This window comes from Neoarius graeffei, chromosome 17 (genome assembly GCF_027579695.1).
Source record: "Neoarius graeffei isolate fNeoGra1 chromosome 17, fNeoGra1.pri, whole genome shotgun sequence".
Lineage (NCBI taxonomy): Eukaryota > Metazoa > Chordata > Actinopteri > Siluriformes > Ariidae > Neoarius > Neoarius graeffei.
The window spans coordinates 19,303,688-19,323,242 of NC_083585.1; the positions used below are offsets into that span (position 1 = coordinate 19,303,688).

Below are 19,555 nucleotides of genomic sequence, written 5' to 3' on the forward strand. Positions count from 1 at the left end.
TCAATACACAGCCAGAGCCCCCCATCCTTCTTGCCGACAAAGAAGAAGCCGGCACCAACGGGTGAGGTGGATGGTCGAATGAACCCAGAAGGCAAGGTGTCCTTGATGTACTCCTCCATGGCCTTGCATTCTGGCTGAGAGAGGGAAAACAGTCTGCCACAAGGAGAGGTAGTCCCAGGGAGCAAGTCGATGGCACAGTCCTAGGCACGGGGCAGAGGAAGAACGGCGGCCCTGCTCTTGCTGAAAACTTCCTTGAGATCCCAGTACTCTGTGGGAACTTGAGATAACTCGGTGAGATCAGGAGGCTCAGCAGGAGACACAGGAGAGCTAGGGAGCAGACAAGAGGCATGGCACGCAGGGCCCCATTCCACAACCTGGCTTGTTACCCAGTCTATGCGAGGGTTGTGGCGGGTAAGCCAAGGAAGGCCTAGAATCACTGGGAACTCTGGTGAAGGAATCAGGTACAGGGATATTTCTTCCTTGTGACCTTGAGACTGGAGGAAGACTGGAGAAGTTACTTGGGTGACTCTTCTGTCACCTAAGGCTTGGCCATCCAGGGCAGACACAGACAGTGGGACTTCAAGAGGGGCAGTCGGGACATTGATACTTTGGGCGAAGTGAACATCCATAAAGTTTCCAGCCGCCCTGGAGTCTAACAAGGCCTGACAAGAGTGGACAGACTCACCCCAGGAGATGGAGACCAGGATGTAGACTCCTTGGCCAGGGAGTTCAGGAGAGAGGGTAGGCCCTGTCACAACCCTCCCTCGGCTGGACGGGGCGGTCCTTTTCCCGAGAGCTCGGGACATGATGCTCGGAAATGGCCAGGCTTGCCACAGTAGATGCAGCACTTGTCCCTCCTTCTGCGCTCCCTCTCAGCTGTGGAGAGACGAGTATGGCCAACTTGCATGGGCTCTGGACAGTCACTGGAAGAGGTAGATGGGCTCTAGGTCGAGGCAGTGAGGCCTCTCTAATCCTGTTGTCAAGACGAGTGGAATGTGAGATCAGAGTTTCGAGGTCACTTGGGCATCCGATAGAGGCCAGGCCGTCTTTGATAGGGTCAGACAAACCATGGTGAAAGGCTGAAACCGTTCCATCCACTGACAGCTGCGAGCATCCAGAACGCAATGGCGTAGTCCACGACGCTTCCTTCTTGCCGGATGGACATGAGCTTCCTGGCTGCATCTTTACTGGTGTCTGCCTGATCGAAGACACGAAGCATCTCCTCCATAAACAACTTGAAATCAGAGCACTCGGGTCCCTGTCTCTGCCAAATGGCCATTGCCCAAGCTCGTGCCTTACCAGCTAACAAGGTTATCACAAAGGCAATCTTGCAGCGATCCGTAGTGTAGGTGGTAGGCTGAAGCTCAAAGGTGAGTTGGCAGCACTCACCGTCATACCTCTGTGGTGCAGGAAGGCTGGGTTCATAAGGTGAAGGAGACAGCGTGGCGGGAGGCACTGGAGCGGGTGCAGATGGTGGAGCCAGATTAGGATGAGGAGATGCGGGCAGAGAAGTCAGCTGTGCCAGGGTTTTCCCAATTTGCTGAAGCAGTACCTCATGGCGAGCAAGGGCCTCACCTTGGCTCGTAAGTGTTCGTCCATGGTAGCTCCGAAGTGTGTTAAAGAAGCCATAATTCCCTGAAGGTTAGCCGGGTAGACTGTTGAAAACGCCTCTGCTGAGTTGGTCATGACAGAGTCTTTCTGTTAGGGTTTTGCTGGGATTCAAACCCAGGTTGCTGGTGTGATAATCCAGCAAAGCCCCACTAGGCCACCAGGGGGATGGCTCAAGTGCAGAGGCATGAGGCAAAAGTAGAGTATCAAAAAATAGTTTATTTACACTATATACAATCCAATGGAAAAAACAAAAAGAAAATCCAAAAGCTCAGAAGATAAACCAAAATAAAAATATCCAAAGGTTAAATGTCCAAAAACAAAAGGAAAGGCAAAATGCTGAATGCTCAGAAGATCAAAAAGGTACAAAGTACAAAGAAAGCAAAAAATATCAAAAACACAAGGGCACAGGCAAGATACGTGAGACAGAGGAAACTAGCATAAGACAGCATAGCATAAAGACTCCATGACAAGGGAACAAACAGAGGGGTATTTATACACAAAACATTTAAGGAACAGGGCAGGGCAGGAAACAGGCAATCAAGACAAACACAAAACACAGTGGCGGCCTCTAGAGGCCAAAACAAACATGACAAGATAAACATAACAGCGGCCTCTAGAGGCCAAAACAGTCCCAGTCCTAACACTGTATATACAAATAACATAATAAAATATTAAAGCTGAGAGCACCATCACTGGTCGCTCTCTCATCATAATGAATTACGACAGCATCATTTCCCTCCTGACCATTAGAACAGTATAAATACCAGAGAACTATTATCATGAAGATGTTCTTTATTCACATTGCAACAGTTTACCTCCTCCATTCACCCACCCACATGAAGGTTATTTTTGTTGTTGCTGTTGTTGTTGTATGGTGTCTCTTTTTATCATTTATTATATTTACATCTTTTACAGACATGCAGAGTGCAGGAGTTTCTAGTAACTACAGCAATATTTATTTATTATATCTTAAAGCCCATTTGTTTGAGAAGGTCTTGTTGTTGGATGCCCTAGTTGGGATTTTCCTCTATATAAACTGCTTAATGACATTCACATTTCTGAAAAAGGAGGCGTTGAGAGAAGAAACTCAATACATTTTTTTGTGGACACTGCGCTCATACTGACATCTGCGTTGCTTACTCTTGGGAGTTATTTCCAATATCAATGCACATGATTGTTTGTACTGTCAGTTTTATGATTCTCTCCTTTTTCAGCACTGACTTTGTAGTAGAGCAGGTTAAGCAAACCATCGTGCACTTTGTGATATAAGCATGAAATTTGGCATGATTGTTGCTTATAGAGGGCGGCACGGTGGTGTAGTGGTTAGCGCTGTCGCCTCACAGCAAGAAGGTCCTGGGTTCGAGCCCTGGGGCTGGCGAGGGCCTTTCTGTGTGGAGTTTGCATGTTCTCCCCGTGTCCGTGTGGGTTTCCTCCGGGTGCTCTGATTTCCCCCACAGTCCAAAGACATGCAGGTTAGGTTAACTGGTGACTCTAAATTGACCGTAGGTGTGAATGGTTGTCTATGTGTCAGCCCTGTGATGACCTGGCGACTTGTCCAGGGTGTACCCCGCCTTTCGCCCGTAGTCAGCTGGGATAGGCTCCAGCTTGCCTGCAACCCTGTAGAACAGGATAAAGTGGCTACAGAAGATGAGATGTTTTAAGAAGTATTTAATTTTCAAGATTCTGCACTATGTGTAGGCCCCTATGTAAATGTAAGCCAGTCAAGTAAAGTCAAGTTTATTTGTATAGCGCTTTTAACAATAAACATTGTCGCGAAGCAGCTTTACAGAATTTGAACGACTTAAAACATGAGCTAATTTTATCCCTAATCTATCCCCAATGAGCAAGCCTGTGGCGATGGTGGCAAAGAAAAACTCCCTCAGATGACATGAGGAAGAAACCTCGAGAGGAACCAGACTCAAAAGGGAACCCATCCTCATTTGGGCAACAACAGACAGCATGACTATAATATTAACAGTTTTAATATGAAGTCAGTTTCGTTGATGTTATAAACTCTTCATTGATGGAAACTTGAGTGCAAAACTGTTCATGACAACTGCAGTCCTAAAGTTAGCAAGTCAACTGTAGTCCTCAGCCATAAAAGCATTACTGTAAGAGTCCAGAGCGTCCTCCAGGTGTGACTTTCAACTGTCCTCATGGGGCCGTCCTCCACAGGAGCGATGCGATGAGACTCCAACCAGACACAGAGCACCAGGATGGATCAAGCAGGTCAGAGGAGCAGAAAAGGTCAACATCTCGATCCCAGGACTGACATGTAACTCAGAGGGACAGATTTGGGGGGGAGGGGGAGAGAGAGAGAAAGGGAGAGAAAACACAGGTTGTTAGGTATGCCCAATGTCACCTGAATAAGTAGGAACAGTATACATATTGCACTGAGTACAAGCAGGGACTCCGGCAACTAACTATGACAGCATAACTAAAAGGGCAGAGCCAGAAGGTAACACAGGCATGAGGGAGCCCCAGGACATAAAGCAGCAAGCCACTACACCATCAACAAACTCGAGTGAGCAAGCGAGTGGGGACTGACAGCATCCGTACATCCCAGTTTACCAAAACACTCTATGTCTGAGGACCCTCCAGATCTACACCTTTACCTCATAAACACCATTAACAAAAGGCTTGACTAAACAGATGTGTTTTCAGCCTAGACTTAAACACTGAGACTGTGTCTGATTCACGAACACTACTTGGAAGGCTGTTCCATAACTGTGGGGCTTTGTAAGAAAAGGCTCTGCCCCCTGATGTTGCCTTCACTATATGAGGTACCAGCAGATAGCCTGCACCTTTTGACCTAAGTGGGCGTGGCGGGTCATAGAGGAGCAGAAGTTCACTCAGGTACTGTGGTGCGAGACCATTCAGTGCTTTAAAGGTCAATAGTAGTACTTTATAATCAATACAAAATTTGATTGGGAGCCAATGCAGTGTGGATAAGACAGGGGTGATGTGGTCATATTTTCTATTTCTAGTAAGGACTCTTGCTGCTGCATTTTGAATTAACTGGAGCTTATTTATGCACTGGGCGGCACGGTGGTGTAGTGGTTAGCGCTGTTGCCTCACAGCAAGAAGGTCCTGGGTTCGAGGGCCGGCGAGGGCCTTTCTGTGCGGAGTTTGCATGTTGTCCGTGTGGGTTTCTTCCAGGTGCTCCGGTTTCCCCCACAGTCCAAAGACATGCAGGTTAGGTTAACTGGTGACTCTAAATTGACCGTAGGTGTGAGTGTGAATGGTTGTCTGTGTCTATGTGTCAGCCCTGTGATGACCTGGCGACTTGTCTAGGGTGTACCCTGCCTTTTGCCCATAGTCAGCTGGGATAGGCTCCAGCTTGCCTGCAACCCTGTAGAAGGATAAAGCGGCTGGAGATAATGAGATGAGATGTTTATGCACTTATTGGAACATCCAGACAGTAAGGCATTACAATAATCCAACCTGGAGGTAACGAAAGCATGAACTAGTTTTTCTGCATCACATAGTGACATTAAATTTCTTATCTTAGCAATATTTCTGAGATGAAAGAAAACTATCCAGGTAATGTTATCAATGTGAGTTTCGAATGACAGACTGGGGTCAATAATCACTCCAAGGTCTTTTACTGCTGCACGTGAAGAAACAGAAAGGCCATCCAGAGTTACTGTGTAATCAGAAAACTTACTTCTAGCTGCATGTGGTCCTAGTACAAGTACTTCAGTTTTGTCAGAGTTAAGCAGAAGGAAGTTAATAAGCATCCAGTGTCTAATGTCCTTCACACATTCCTCAATACTATTAAGCTGGTGTCTCTCATCAGGTTTTGCTGACACATATAACTGTGTGTCATCAGCATAACAGTGGAAACTAATACCATGTTTATGAATAATATCACCCAGTGGTAACATACAGTATATAAAGAAAAAAGCATTGGACCCAAGACAGAACCTTGTGGAACACCAAACTTTACCTCAGTACATCTAGAAATATCACCATTTATATCAACATACTGAGAGTGATCAGTTAAATAAGAGCTGACCCAGGAGAGGGCCATTCCCTTAACTCCCACAACATTTTCTAGTCTATCCAGAAGAATGGAATGATCAATGGTATCAAATGCTGCACTAAGATCATGCAACACAAGCAGCGAGACACAGCCCTGATCAGACGCCAACAGTAGGTCATTTACTACTTTAACCAAAGCCGTCTCTGTGCTATGATTAGGTCTAAATCCTGACTGATGCATTTTATGGATGTTATTCCTATGTAAATATGAGCATAACTGCTGTGCCACAGCTTTTTCAAGGATCTTGGAGAGAAAGGGAAGGTTTGATATTGGCTGATAATTGGACAGCTGACAGGGATCAAGGTCAGGTTTTTTAATCAGGGGATTGATAACTGTGAGTTTAAAGGATTTGGGTACATAGCCAATCGTAAGAGAAGAATTTATTATTTTTAGAAGCGGTTCAATTACTTCAGGTATTATCTGTTTGAATAGACGTGTAGGTAAGGGATCTAGTATGCAAGTTGAGGCTTTTGATGCAGAGATTAATGAAAGTAATTCAGTTTCTTTTAGGGGAGTAAAACATTCTAATTGCTGATCTGATACAGTTATATTGTTAACTACAGGGTCACTTACACTGTCTGACCTTAAATTAGTAGTTTGAATTTTTTGTCGGATAATCTCAATTTTGTCATTAAAAAAATTAATGAAGTCGTTGCTACTACATAGTACAGGTGTGCATGTGTATAGTGGACTTATTCCTGGTTAAATTTTGCTACAGTATTAAATAGGAATCTAGGATTATTTTTATTATCTTCTACAACCCCGATTCCAAAAAAGTTGGGACAAAGTACAAATTGTAAATAAAAACGGAATGCAATAATTTACAAATCTCAAAAATTGATATTGTATTCACAATAGAACATAGACAACATATCAAATGTCGAAAGTGAGACATTTTGAAATTTCATGCCAAATATTGGCTCATTTGAAATTTCATGACAGCAACACATCTCAAAAAAGTTGGGACAGGGGCAATAAGAGGCTGGAAAAATTAAAAGGTACAAAAAAGGAACAGCTGGAGGACCAAATTGCAACTCATTAGGTCAATTGGCAATAGGTCATTAACATGACTGGGTATAAAAAGAGCATCTTGGAGTAGCAGCGGCTCTCAGAAGTAAAGATGGGAAGAGGATCACCAATCCCCCTAATTCTGCACCGACAAATAGTGGAGCAATATCAGAAAGGAGTTTGACAGTGTAAAATTGCAAAGAGTTTGAACATATCATCATCTACAGTGCATAATATCATCAGAAGATTCAGAGAATCTGGAAGAATCTCTGTGTGTAAGGGTCAAGGCCGGAAAACCATACTGGGTGCCCATGATCTTCGGGCCCTTAGACGGCACTGCATCACATGCAGGCATGCTTCTGTATTGAAAATCACAAAATGGGCTCAGGAATATTTCCAGAGAACATTATCTGTGAACGCAATTCACCGTGCCATCCGCCGTTGCCAGCTAAAACTCTATAGTTCAAAGAAGAAGCTGTATCTAAACGTGATCCAGAAGCACAGACGTCTTCTCAGGGCCAAGGCTCATTTAAACTGGACTGTGGCAAAGTGGAAAACTGTTCTGTAGTCAGATGAATTAAAATTTGAAGTTCTTTATGGAAATCAGGGCCGCCGTGTCATTCGGACTAAAGAGGAGAAGGACGACCCAAGTTGTTATCAGCGCTCAGTTCAGAAGCCTGCATCTCTGATGGTATGGGGTTGCATTAGTGCGTGTGGCATGGGCAGCTTACACATCTGGAGAGACACCATCAATGCTGAAAGGTATATCCAGGTTCTAGAGCAACATATGCTCCCATCCAGATGATCTCTCTTTCAGGGAAGACCTTGCATTTTCCAACATGACAATGCCAAACCACATACTGCATCAATTACAGCATCATGGCTGCGTAGAAGAAGGGTCCAGGTACTGAACTGGCCAGCCTGCAGTCCAGATCTTTCGCCCATAGAAAACATTTGGCGCATCATAAAACAGAAGATACGACAAAAAAGACCTAAGACAGTTGAGCAACTAGAATCCTACATTAGACAAGAATGGGTTAACATTCCTATCCCTAAACTTGAGCAACTTGTCTCCTCAGTCCCCAGACATTTACAGACTGTTGTAAAGAGAAAAGGGGATGTCTCACAGTGGTAAACATGGCTTTGTCCCAACTTTTTTGAGATGTGTTGTTGTCATGAAATTTAAAAATCACCTAATTTTTCTCTTTAAATGATACATTTTCTCAGTTTAAACATTTGATATGCCATCTATGTCCTATTCTGAATAAAATATCTCATCTCATTATCTCTAGCTGCTTTATCCTGTTCTACAGGGTCGCAGGCAAGCTGGAGCCTATCCCAGCTGACTAAGGGCGAAAGGCGGGGTACACCCTGGACAAGTTGCCAGGTCATCACAGGGCTGACACATAGACAACCATTCACACTCACATTCACCCCTACAGTCAATTTAGAGTCACCAGTTAACCTAACCTGCATGTCTTTGGACTGTGGGGGAAACCGGAGCACCCGGAGGAAACCCACGCGGACACGGGGAGAACATGCAAACTCCGCACAGAAAGGCCCTCGCCAGCCACGGGGCTCGAACCCAGACCTTCTTGCTGTGAGGCGACAGTGCTAACCTCTACACCACCGTGCCGACCTGAATAAAATATGGAATTTTGAAACTTCCACATCATTGCATTCCGTTTTTATTTATAATTTGTACTTTGTCCCAACTTTTTTGGAATCGGGGTTGTATTAGGGAGGAGAGATATGTTGATCTCGCGGTACTAAGAGCTTTTCTAGACTTCAGTAGTCCCACCTGCTGCTCAGTACTCCTATGCAGTCTGTACTGTGGAGCTAATTTTAGGTGAAGCATGGCAGGCACACAGACGTGCCATCATTTTTATTATCCTTTTCATTTTTTTAATCATTATCATTGTCTTCACCTACATCAAGATAATGATTGCAGGTAGAGCTACTTCCTCTGAGAAAAAGAAATCAACCAGTAAGAGTCTCAGAACTGTGCTGCGTCATGCATTTCAGTTGCTTCTGTGCATAGTGCAGTTTTTAAACCCATATAGAAATGGTATATTGGGGGGTTGAAGCAATGATGTTGCGGAAAATAAGATATGCCATGTTTATAGCTTTTATGATTGCACCACGTTGTCTCAGTCCATTGATTTATGGTCTCAGAGTTGAACATTTTTTTTCATGCTTTAAGACATTATGCTATGTGTGGCACGGATTGCCATTTCCCAACATTGCTTAAAGTTAAAAAATTGAAAATAAGACCAATTTAATTACAAAACAGGACATAATTAAATAAGTGATTACTGTATGTGATTTTTAGATTGTTTGATGAAAACAGATGCCTTAATGACTGTGCTAAAATTCTCTACCAACTTTGGTGAGTTGAATATATTAGAATTTATTTATACAACAAAAAATGTGGAAAAATATATGCCCCTGAGGCTGAGTTGTATTAAATACATTTTGATCAAGGCTTATTGTTGAAATGTGTTATGGTTTGAATGTTGAATATCAAATGTCATTTCACTGTTACTGTCAAACACACACACACACACCACCAACAACAACAACAACAACTTTTAGCTGACAGTGTCTAAAAAGTATCCATTGTATGGGGTATACAATGATGTCTCATTATATTTTTTTTATTTAACAGTCTGTGTGTTGTGTGTCCTTGTTGTTTGTACAAAATTTATGTAGAAATAGATATACCATGCTTTTAAATAGAAACACACAAAAATCAGATACTAATTTTGCTATTCACATAGCAAATACTTAATTTATAAGAGAATCAAATTATTGTCAGTCCATCCTAATATGTCAAATGCTGGTTATGGATGACGCCAGATACAACCTCAACTTCAAAAAAAAGTTGGGATTCTTGGTAAAATGTAAATCAAAACAGAATGCAATAATTTGCAAATCCTTTTCAAATGGCAGCTCTGGAAAAAATTAAAAGACCACTGCAAAATTATCAGTTTCTCTTGTTTTACTATTTGTAGATATGTGTTTGAGGAGCCGTGGTGCAGTAGTTAGCACTGTTGCTTCACAGCGAGAAGGTTCTGGGTTCGAGCCCAGTGGTTGACAGGGTTCTTTCTGGGTGGAGTTTGCATGTTCTCCTTGTGTCTGTGTGGGGATGCAGAATGGAACTGTCCACCTCACTGCTGCAATTCCGGCTGGGCCAACCAAACATGGCTTGCCTCAATCCTGGATTAGGTTTGGCTATGATGACGATGTTTGAATAACATGAACTTTTTAAAAAAAATTTCCTTGAACTTACAATGTTTCCTCCAAACTCTATATAAAAAAACTGTCACTTACAGCATTTAGTGACAGAAAATGAAAACTGGTCAAAATAACAAAAACGATTAAGTGTTTTCAGACCTTGAGTAATGCATAGAAATCAAAATCATATTCAATTTTAAACAACACAATACTTTGAACTTACCATGAGTTCAGAAATCAATATTTGATGGAAGAACCCTGACATTTAATCACAGCTTTCATGCGTCTTGGTATGCTCTCCACCAGTCTTTCACATTGCTCTTGGGTGACTTTTATGCCACTCCTGGCACAAAAATTCAATCAGCTCAGCTTTGCTCAGTGGCTTGTGACCATCCATCTTCCTATTCATCGCATTCCAGAATTTTTCAATGGTGTTCAGATCTAGAGATTGGGCTGGGCATGACAGGGTCTTGATCTTGTGGTCCTCCATTCACAACTTGACTGACCTGGCTGTGTGGCATGGAGCATTGTCCTGCTGGAAAACCCAATTCTCAGAGTTAGGGAACACTGCCAGAGCAGAAGGAAGCAAGTTTTCTTCAAGGATAAACTTGTACATGGCTTGATTCATGTGTCCTTCACAATCAAAAAAAAACTCTGCCCCATTCCAGCCTTGCTGAAACACCCCCAGATCACTGACCCTTCACCAAATTTTACAATGGGTGTGAGACACTCAGTGCGTTTACATGCATATAGAGAAAATCGAATTTCTGCCATAGCTCGACTGAAATTGAAGTTCTAAATGCCATGGAAACACCTTAGCTCAGCTGAAATCGAACCTAACTGGATTTCTCATAATCGAGCTACGCGACCGGGATTAAGCGATTGTAGCCGAGCTACTTAGTGCATGTAAACCCTATTGAGCTACGTAGTCGAGCTACTTACTTCAGCACTGCCCCTTCCAGAAGTGACGAGTGACGAGACCACAAGCGGGAAACACAACAGCCTCGGTCGGCATGACAACAGTAGTAGAAACGTGCACTTCTGGACCAATGAGGAGATAGAGTTCATGCTCATTCAGCTTAAGGAGTTGAAATTATATATATCGATGTTGCTGTCCTTGTCGTCGTTCTTCTTGTGAATACGGAACTGATAACTTTGTTTATACTCTTGAATAGCTCTTCTTCATGATGACAACCGGAAGTGTACCAACACGATGGGGCGTGTAGCACCACCTGTGGCTCGGGTGCACAATGTACCTCACAGAATAGATAGTTTTCACATGATGTCACAGAGTCGGGGATTCCCTAGTGGCGGCCATCTTGGGGGTCCAGCTTACCGTACGGGTGACTGAGCACACATTGTAATGCGTGAGTACAAAGTCTTCAAAAGAACCCAAGCAGGCTATTTAAAGCTAGCAATGGTGCACACCTGTTGTATTCACGGCTGTCGTAATAGGTCAAATGATGATGTCAAGCGGAGCTTTTATGTATTTCCTACTGTACGGGAGCATGAAGACGAGCAAACAAACTCCGCATACAAAGGAGAAATCTATGGCTTGCGAGAATCAACCGCAAGGATTATCAGCCTTCCAAACACAGCAAAGTCTGCTCCAATCATTTTATAAGTGGTAAGTTGTTTAAATAAACAATCAATTGTGTTTAAGTTTGTTTTTGGAAACCAAAACATCATGTGAACAATCTCTGGAGAATGCCTAACTGGAACCGCTGAGTGTACGTTTACATTGTAATGGACACTTAATATCGCTCGTTTGTCACGTTTCTTTTTGAAACTTGTCACTTCACTCACGCAAGGGTCATTTTTGAAAAAGATTTTAGGTCTATTCTGTATGACTTGATTTGTGTTTGGGATGCAAACAGCGCGCCTTTTGGCGGATGCCGCCTGAATCACGCAGATCCGATTTTTTTTTTTAGGGGGGGCGTTGGAGTGTCTGATTATAATTTCAAAGTAAATTCTGTATTAAAATTACTAAATAAGCAAATCCGTTACAGTCCATGAAACAGGAAGTATAAGGATAAGAAAAAAACAGTTTAAATCGGAAAGCTGCGCACATTTGCGCAGCCTGAGCGGTGTGTAGGACTGCGCATATGTGCGCAGCTTTCCAATTTAAACTGTTTTTTTCTCATCCTTATACTTCCTGTTTCATGGACTGTAACGGATTTGCTTATTTAGTAATTTTAATACAGAATTTACTTTGAAATTATAATCAGACACTCCAACGCCCACCCTAAAAAAAAAAATCGGATCTGCGCGATTCAGGCGGCATCTGCCAAAAGGTGCACTGTGAATATATAAAGTTGTATATATCAGACAGCCTTTAAAGTTTGATGAAGTCAGTTGCAGGCTTTGGCAGTTTCAGGCTTTGGCAGCCCTGCATAGTCACTTGAAAATGCATCTTTGTCCAATTCGTAGGGGTCAATTCCCCCAATCAAGGCCAGTCTGGCTGCATACCGTTGTCGTGAGATGTCGTCCAATGTATCTATATACTTCTGTTTGCTTGATTTTGCCGACATTGATCTTTATTTTAGAAAACTGACTATATAACTTCATAAATTCGTCCGAGATAACGTAGCCGGAAGCGGCGATGGTCCGTTTTGTTTGCCCCCCAAGATGGCGGCTGGGGGGTGTTCCCTGGAATGCCATGACGTCAGTGAAAACTATCTATAGCTCGATTTCCTTGTGTGCATGTAGGATTGGATTTCTCTGGCACCCCTGCTGGGACCCTTAGCTCGATTACCGACAGTAGCTCGATTTGGATGTGCATGTAAACGCACTGACTGTGGCTTGTAGGACTCTCCAGGTCTCCGTCTAACCATTAGATGGCCAGGTGATGGGAAAAGCTGACAATTAGGCTACGTTTACATTAGACCGTATCTGTCTCGTTTTCTTCGCGGATGCACTCTCCGTTTACATTAAACCGCCTGGAAACGCCGGGAAACGGGAATCCGCCAGCGTCCACGTATTCAATCCAGATCGTGTCAGCTCCGGTGCTGTGTAAACATTCAGAATACGCAGATACACTGAGCTGAGCTCTAGCTGGCGTCTCATTGGACAACGTCACTGTGACATCCACCTTCCTGATTCGCTGGCGTTGGTCATGTGACACGACTGCTGAAAAACGGCGCGGACTTCCGCCTTGTATCACCTTTCATTAAAGAGTATAAAAGTATGAAAATACTGCAAATACTGACGCAAATACTGCCCATTGTGTAGTTATGATTGTCTTTAGGCTTGCCATCCTTCCACTTGCAAGTGATATGCGCTGGGATCACACACACAGTGGCTCAGTCCTGAATCACAGCTTGTTCACTTCACTAGCGTGCTCTGTGAGCTGAGCAAGGCCAGAGTGCGCACCCTCCAGAGGGCACTCACTGTTCAGGGCGGAGTGATTTGGAGCGCAGGATGCCTGCGGAGCCGAGCATATCCGTGTATTGGTATTGCTGTGTGCACGCAAATCGTGTATTGGTGTTGCTGTGTGCACACTAATCGTTTTAAAAACGTTAATCTGATGATCCGCTGATACGGTCTAATGTAAACATGGGCTTAGACTCATCAGAGAAGATAACCTTCCTCCACTCTTCAACGATCCAATCCTTATGGTCGTTAGTAAACCTTAGCCAGGCTCTTTGCTTCTCATTGATGAAAGGCTTTTTTTCTAGCTTTCCATGACCTCAACCCTACTGTGTCAAACCAACCTTGCCATGCACTTTACCCCAGCTGACTTTTTTTTTGGGGTCACTTGATGTCATCTGACAGTTGTTGAGTGCCATTCAAAGGAGTTGATTATCCTGGTCAGTGGAGTGTCATTTTCGCCTTCTGCCAGTCTGTAACTTTGTTGTCCTCAATGTCTGCTGCTTGACCTTGTTCTTATGAACTGCTGTCTTTGAAATTGAGGATGGAAGCAACCTGACACTCACTGTATCCTCCTGCCAGTAAAGCCAGTATTGAGTGCTTCTTTTTCTCACTCAAAACTTTTCTTTTTAACTCTTTTGGCATGATGAATAAATATTTTTATATTCCAAGTTTGAGGTACTACTAGCACTGATTTTGTCATCAAACTGCTACTATTGCAAGAGGATAGTAATGACCACAGCAGTGGTTTTTTTACTTTTCCTCTTTAAATAAGATTTGGTTCAGGTGATCACCTAATCAGTACCTCATTCAGTCAAATGAGATGTGCTTGTGTTGGAATTCCAACACAGACACTGGAATAAAATTGCTGCCATACATAGAGATGCTGATTTAAGAAAAAAAAATGAAGTAGTTTCTTAATTGTTTCCAGAACTTTATTTTCAATTGAATACAATGCAAACACAATATATTTAACGTTCAAACTAATACATTTTATTGTTTTTGTAAATATACACTTTTTGTGAACTTGATGCCTGCAACACCACCCAAAAAAAGTTGTGACACTACCATGTTTACCACTGTGTTACATCACCTTCTCATTTAACAACAGTCAGTAAGTGTTTCAAAATGGAGGACACCAATTGCTGAAGTTTTGAACATGAAATTTGTGGAAGCTGCCCAGATGTTGGTGGAGCACAGAAGTACGGCATGCTGGTGTTAGTGTTTAGATACACTTTTTATGCTTTTCAGCACAACACTTTCCCAACTGGGACAGTTACACACACACACAGTGACACATGGACACACCATCATGTTCTGGTCCCAGTCCCCCACTCTTTTCCTGTCCTACTCCTTTTATTCAGCACCATCACTGCAAGAGACACACAGACACACATGAATTGACAACAGGTGTAGCGATTTGGCCACTCACCTTCCCTGACTCTGCCCTCCAAGAACAACTCAATTTTGTATCACTGCTATGCAGATGACACCCAAATTTATTTTGCTCTATCACCTAACGATTATACCCCCCTTGAATGTCTCTACCAGTGTATCGACCAAATCAACAACTGGATGTCACAAAATTTTCTTCAGCTGAACACAGATAAAACAGAAGTAATTCTATTTGGGAAAAAAGATGAAAGACTCAGGATTACCACTATTCTTGACACAAAGGGGATTAAAACAAAAGAAATGGTTCAAAATCTTGGTGTTTTCATTGATAGCAAGCTAAATTTTGACAGTCACATGAAAGCAATCACTAAAATGGCATTTTATCACCTAAAAAACATTTCCAAACTAAGAGGACTTATGTCAAAAAATGATCTGGAAAAACTTATGCATGCCTTCATCTCTAGTAGGGTTGATTACTGCAATGGACTTTTCACAGGCCTGCCAAAAAAGACCATCAAACGACATCAGCTGGTTCAAAATGCAGCGGCTAGGGTTCTCACACAAACAAAAAGAACAGAGCACATTACTCCAATTTTAAGGTCCCTTCATTGGCTTCCAGTAAGCTACAGAATTGACTTTAAAGCATTGCTGCTGGTGTACAAATCTTTAAATGGTACAGGGCCCAATTACCTCTCTGATATGTTACAGCGGCCTAACCCAATCAGATCTACCAGATCGCAGCAGAAAAATTTACTGGTAAAACCTATTGTTAAAACAAAGTGTGGTGAAGCAGCTTTTAGCTGGACATCAAAAATGCTCCTGCTGTTGGCAGCTTCAAATCTAGATTAAAGACCAAGCTGTTTTCAGATGCTCTCTGCTAAAGTATTAATATTGTCATCTCTACATGTTTTAAACTCTTAACTTTTACAGTCTCTGCATGTTTTAAATTTTACTTAACTTTTATTCTATTTTATTCTGCTGTTTTTTTGTTTTGTTTTTTTTTCTTTTACTGAACTTTTACTTCATTTTATTATTTTATTTCTACTACTGTTTAATTCTTATTATTTTTCTTCCCCATTTATTTTATGTAATTTTATTTTCTATTGTTTACTGTTTTGCTTTTACTTCTGTAAAGCACATTGAACTGCCACTGTGTATGAAATGTGCTATATAAATAAACTTGCCTTGCCTCCATTCACAAACCGAAGCTTGGCCATGCCCCCACTGCCACATACCCCCACCACCCGATTCAGGCCGGGGAGCCATTCAGCCTGCAGCGGACTCCCCCCCTGACAGGACAGGAAGTCCACCACCACCATCTGTGCCCCTGGCCTGTGGACCACCTCAAATTTGAATGGCTGGAGGGCAAGATACCAACGGGTGATCTGCGGATTGGTCTCCTTCATGCGGTGGAGCCACTGGAGGGGCGCGTGGTCCGAACAGAGGGTGAAAGGAAGTCCCACTAGGTAGTACTAGGTAGGACTGCCCACTTGATAGCCAGGCACTCTTTCTCTATCATGCTGTACTTTCTTTCACTCATTGACAACTTCCGGCTAATGTACAGCACAGGACATTCCTCCCCCTCCACCTTCTGGGACAGAATGGCCCCACGCCCCCTGTCTGATGTGTCTGTCTGTAAAACAAAGGGGAGAGAAAAGTCAGGGGAGTGTAAAAGTGGCCCCCCACACAGTGCAGCCTTTACCCTAGAGAAAGCCTGTTGGCATTGTTCCGTCCACTGGACCGGACCTGGTGCTCCCTTTTTAGTGAGATCAGTCAGCGGGCTGATGACATCCAAATAATTAGGTATGAACCTACGATAGTAGCCAGCCAGACTCAGGAACTGTCTCACCCCCTTTTTGGTCTTGGGCCTCAGGCAGGCCGCAATCAGTCTTGTTAATTTGGGGATGCACCTGGCCATGACCCAAGTGGAAACCCAGATACCATACTTCCACCCACCCAATTGCACACTTTTTAGGGTTAGCTGTGAGACCCGCATGCCTCAGTGACTTTAGGATGACCCTAAGGTGTTCTCGGTGCCACAGCCAATCATTGCTACAGATGATGATATCGTCTAGGTACACGGCCGCGGAGGCAGCATGAGGTCAGAGAACCCTGTCCATGAGCCGCTGGAATGTCACAGGAGCCCCAAACAACCCAAAAGGAAGTGTGATGAATTGGTGTAACCCAAACAGTGTGGAAAAGGCCATTTTCTCTCAGGATAGAGGAGTCAAGGGGATCTGCCAATATCCCATTGTTCAATCCAGTGTCGAGTAAAAACGAACAGTGCCTAATTGATCGAGCAGCTCATCAATGCGAGGCATTGGGTATGCGTCGAATTTAGACACCCCATTGACCTTTCTATAGTCCACACAGAACCGGCCCGACCCATTGGTCTTGGGCACCAGGACCACCAGGCTATTCCAGTCACTGTGGGACTCCTTGATTATGCCCATTTTGAGCATGGCCTTGAGTTCATCCCAGACCACCTTTTTTTTGTGTTTGGGCAGGCAGTAAGGGTGGCTGTGCACTACCACCCCCGGGGGCATCTCAATGTGGTGTTCTATGAGGTGGGTACGGCTGGGCAGGAGCGAAAACACATCGGAAAATTCCTTCTGCAACTGGGCCACCTCTGTGAGTTGGGCCAGTGAGAGGTGGTCTCCACAAGGGACCAGAGTTGATTAATTTGGAGCTCAACGTGGGCAATAATACAAGCACTTTGTCTCCCGGTGTGAACACTTTAAGGCACGTGCCCCTGTCATACAGTCGGACTTGACGTTCTTGTGCCTGCTGCAAATTCTCCTGGGTTACGTGAGTGAGTGTGTGGAGTTTTGCCCTCAGGTCGAGAACGTATTGAATTTTGTTCTCACTAGGCGAAGGTCCCTCCTCCCTATTTTCACGTAGCATTTCCAAAATGCCATGTGGCTTATGCCCATATAATTATGCGTCATGGTCATCTGCCCTCAGCCACCACCGGCAGGCGTCCTGGAGTTGTTGGCCAAACGCGAACAGCCAGACAACCTCCTCCAAGCACAGCACATGGAAGCTGTTCCGGGGAGCAGCCAACATGCTGGAGAATGGCTCTCTTTAAGTCTGCATGCACAAGCTGGCTGTCGGCGGGGAGCTGCAGCGGGGCGAGCTGTGCCTCGCCGGTCAGAAGGGGAAGCAGGTGCGCTGCGCGCTGCTCGCCTGGCCAACCCCACACCTCGGCTACTTGCTTAAAGAGTGCGTGGAAGGCTTCTGGATTGTCCTGCAGACCCATCTTTTTTAGAGGGAGGTGGGAAGGGTCCGCTGCAGTGGCGGTCAGGGACCCCGCTGACGCGAGCAGGTGCTGGAACGCCTGGCGGTCTTCTTGTTGGGCCAGCATCAAAGCTTCGAAGTGTTGCTCCTGCTCTTTTCGGAGGGCGATCAGTGCTTAATGCTGGTTCTGCTGTACCATGGTGAGGGCATGAATGAGGTCTTTGAAGGGCGAGGACTCCATGGAGGGGCTCCCTTCTGCACTCCCAGGTTTCAGCACTACTGTGGAAGCTGCCCAGATGTTGGTGGAAGACAGAAGTACAGCAGGCAGTTGTTAGTGTTTAGATACACTTTATTATTATTATTCCATCACAGAGCTTTCTTTTTCTCTCCTCCTGTGTAAAGACCACAAGCGGAGGCCATCCACATCGGATCTGCTTTAATATCAACAGATCTTCGTTTAAGAGTATGTGAATCTTTTCATCATGGCACACCTTCAGCCTGTTCAGTGTGCTGAGTGCAGGATGTTTAGTCATTCTTCCTCTGTCACTAGCGATAGCTTTATTAGCTTTATTTGTGATAAGTGCAGATTAGTTAGCTCTCTGACGGAGAAGATTACAGTGCTAGAAGTGCATGTCCAGGCTTTAGAGCAGGTTAGTGAGCGTGAGAACAGTGTAGTTTCTGTTAGGGAAAGTCTGGATGCCCTAGGTGGAGTTAGCAATCCCCAAACTCCGGCATTAGAGCCCTTACAGCGGGGCGAATGGGTGACGGCTCGGCGGCATAAGCGTAGAGCCAAAACTACCGCTGAGGTTCGCCCACAGGAGCACCACTCCTCTCCGCGTCACGTGTCGAACAGGTTTGCTCTCCTTAGTGATGCACCCGCTGAGAAACCTGAAAGAGCTCTGGTTATAGGGGACTCTATCATACGGCACGTGAAATTAGCTCAGCCTTTAGGGGCACCAGCAGCTTTAGTCAGGTGTATACCGGGAGCCAGGGTGCCAGACATAGCAGGTAATCTTAGGGTCCTAGGCAAGCACAGGTTCTCAAAGATAGTTATCCATGCAGGAGCTAATGATATACACCTTCGTCAGTCTGAGGTTACTAAGAGTAACTTTGTAGAGGTGTTTAAATTAGCGAAGGCGATGTCTGATGCTGTAGTATGCTCTGTCCCCATCCCAATGCGGCATGGCGATGTAGCTTACAGCAGGTTATGGTCGCTGAACTGCTGGCTGTCCAGGTGGTGCTCTGAAAACAGGGTGGGCTTTATAGATAATTGGGCTAATTTTGAGGGCACTGCTGGCCTGTTAGGGCGGGACGGTATCCATCCCACTCGGGAAGGTGCTGCTCTCATTTCCTGCAGCATAGGTCATAGTCTCAGAACAGGCCTAGTTAATTTCTGACAATCCAGAGCCAAGGCCAGGGAGCAGACGAACAGGCTAAACTGACTGTCTGCTAGCTGCACAGAGTCGTCACTCAGGGCCCACTACATCGAGACTGTGTCTGTTCCCCGAGCTCAACAAAAAGGTAGAAATTTTCAGAGAGTTTGTTCCAGTAACCTAATCAATATAAAATTAGATCATACTGACTGTACAGCTGCTGCCAGCACCTTTGATCTAAAGGTGGGGCGATTAAATATTAGATCTCTTACATCTAAAG

General features: G+C 44.3%; 1 pseudogene; it reads left to right on the plus strand.

Annotated features, from left to right (window-relative positions):
• Positions 1–1,555: 1,555 nt before the first annotated feature.
• On the plus strand, positions 1,556–8,946 carry LOC132901122 (odorant receptor 131-2-like; annotated as a pseudogene).
• The last annotated feature ends 10,609 nt before the right edge of the window (positions 8,947–19,555 follow it).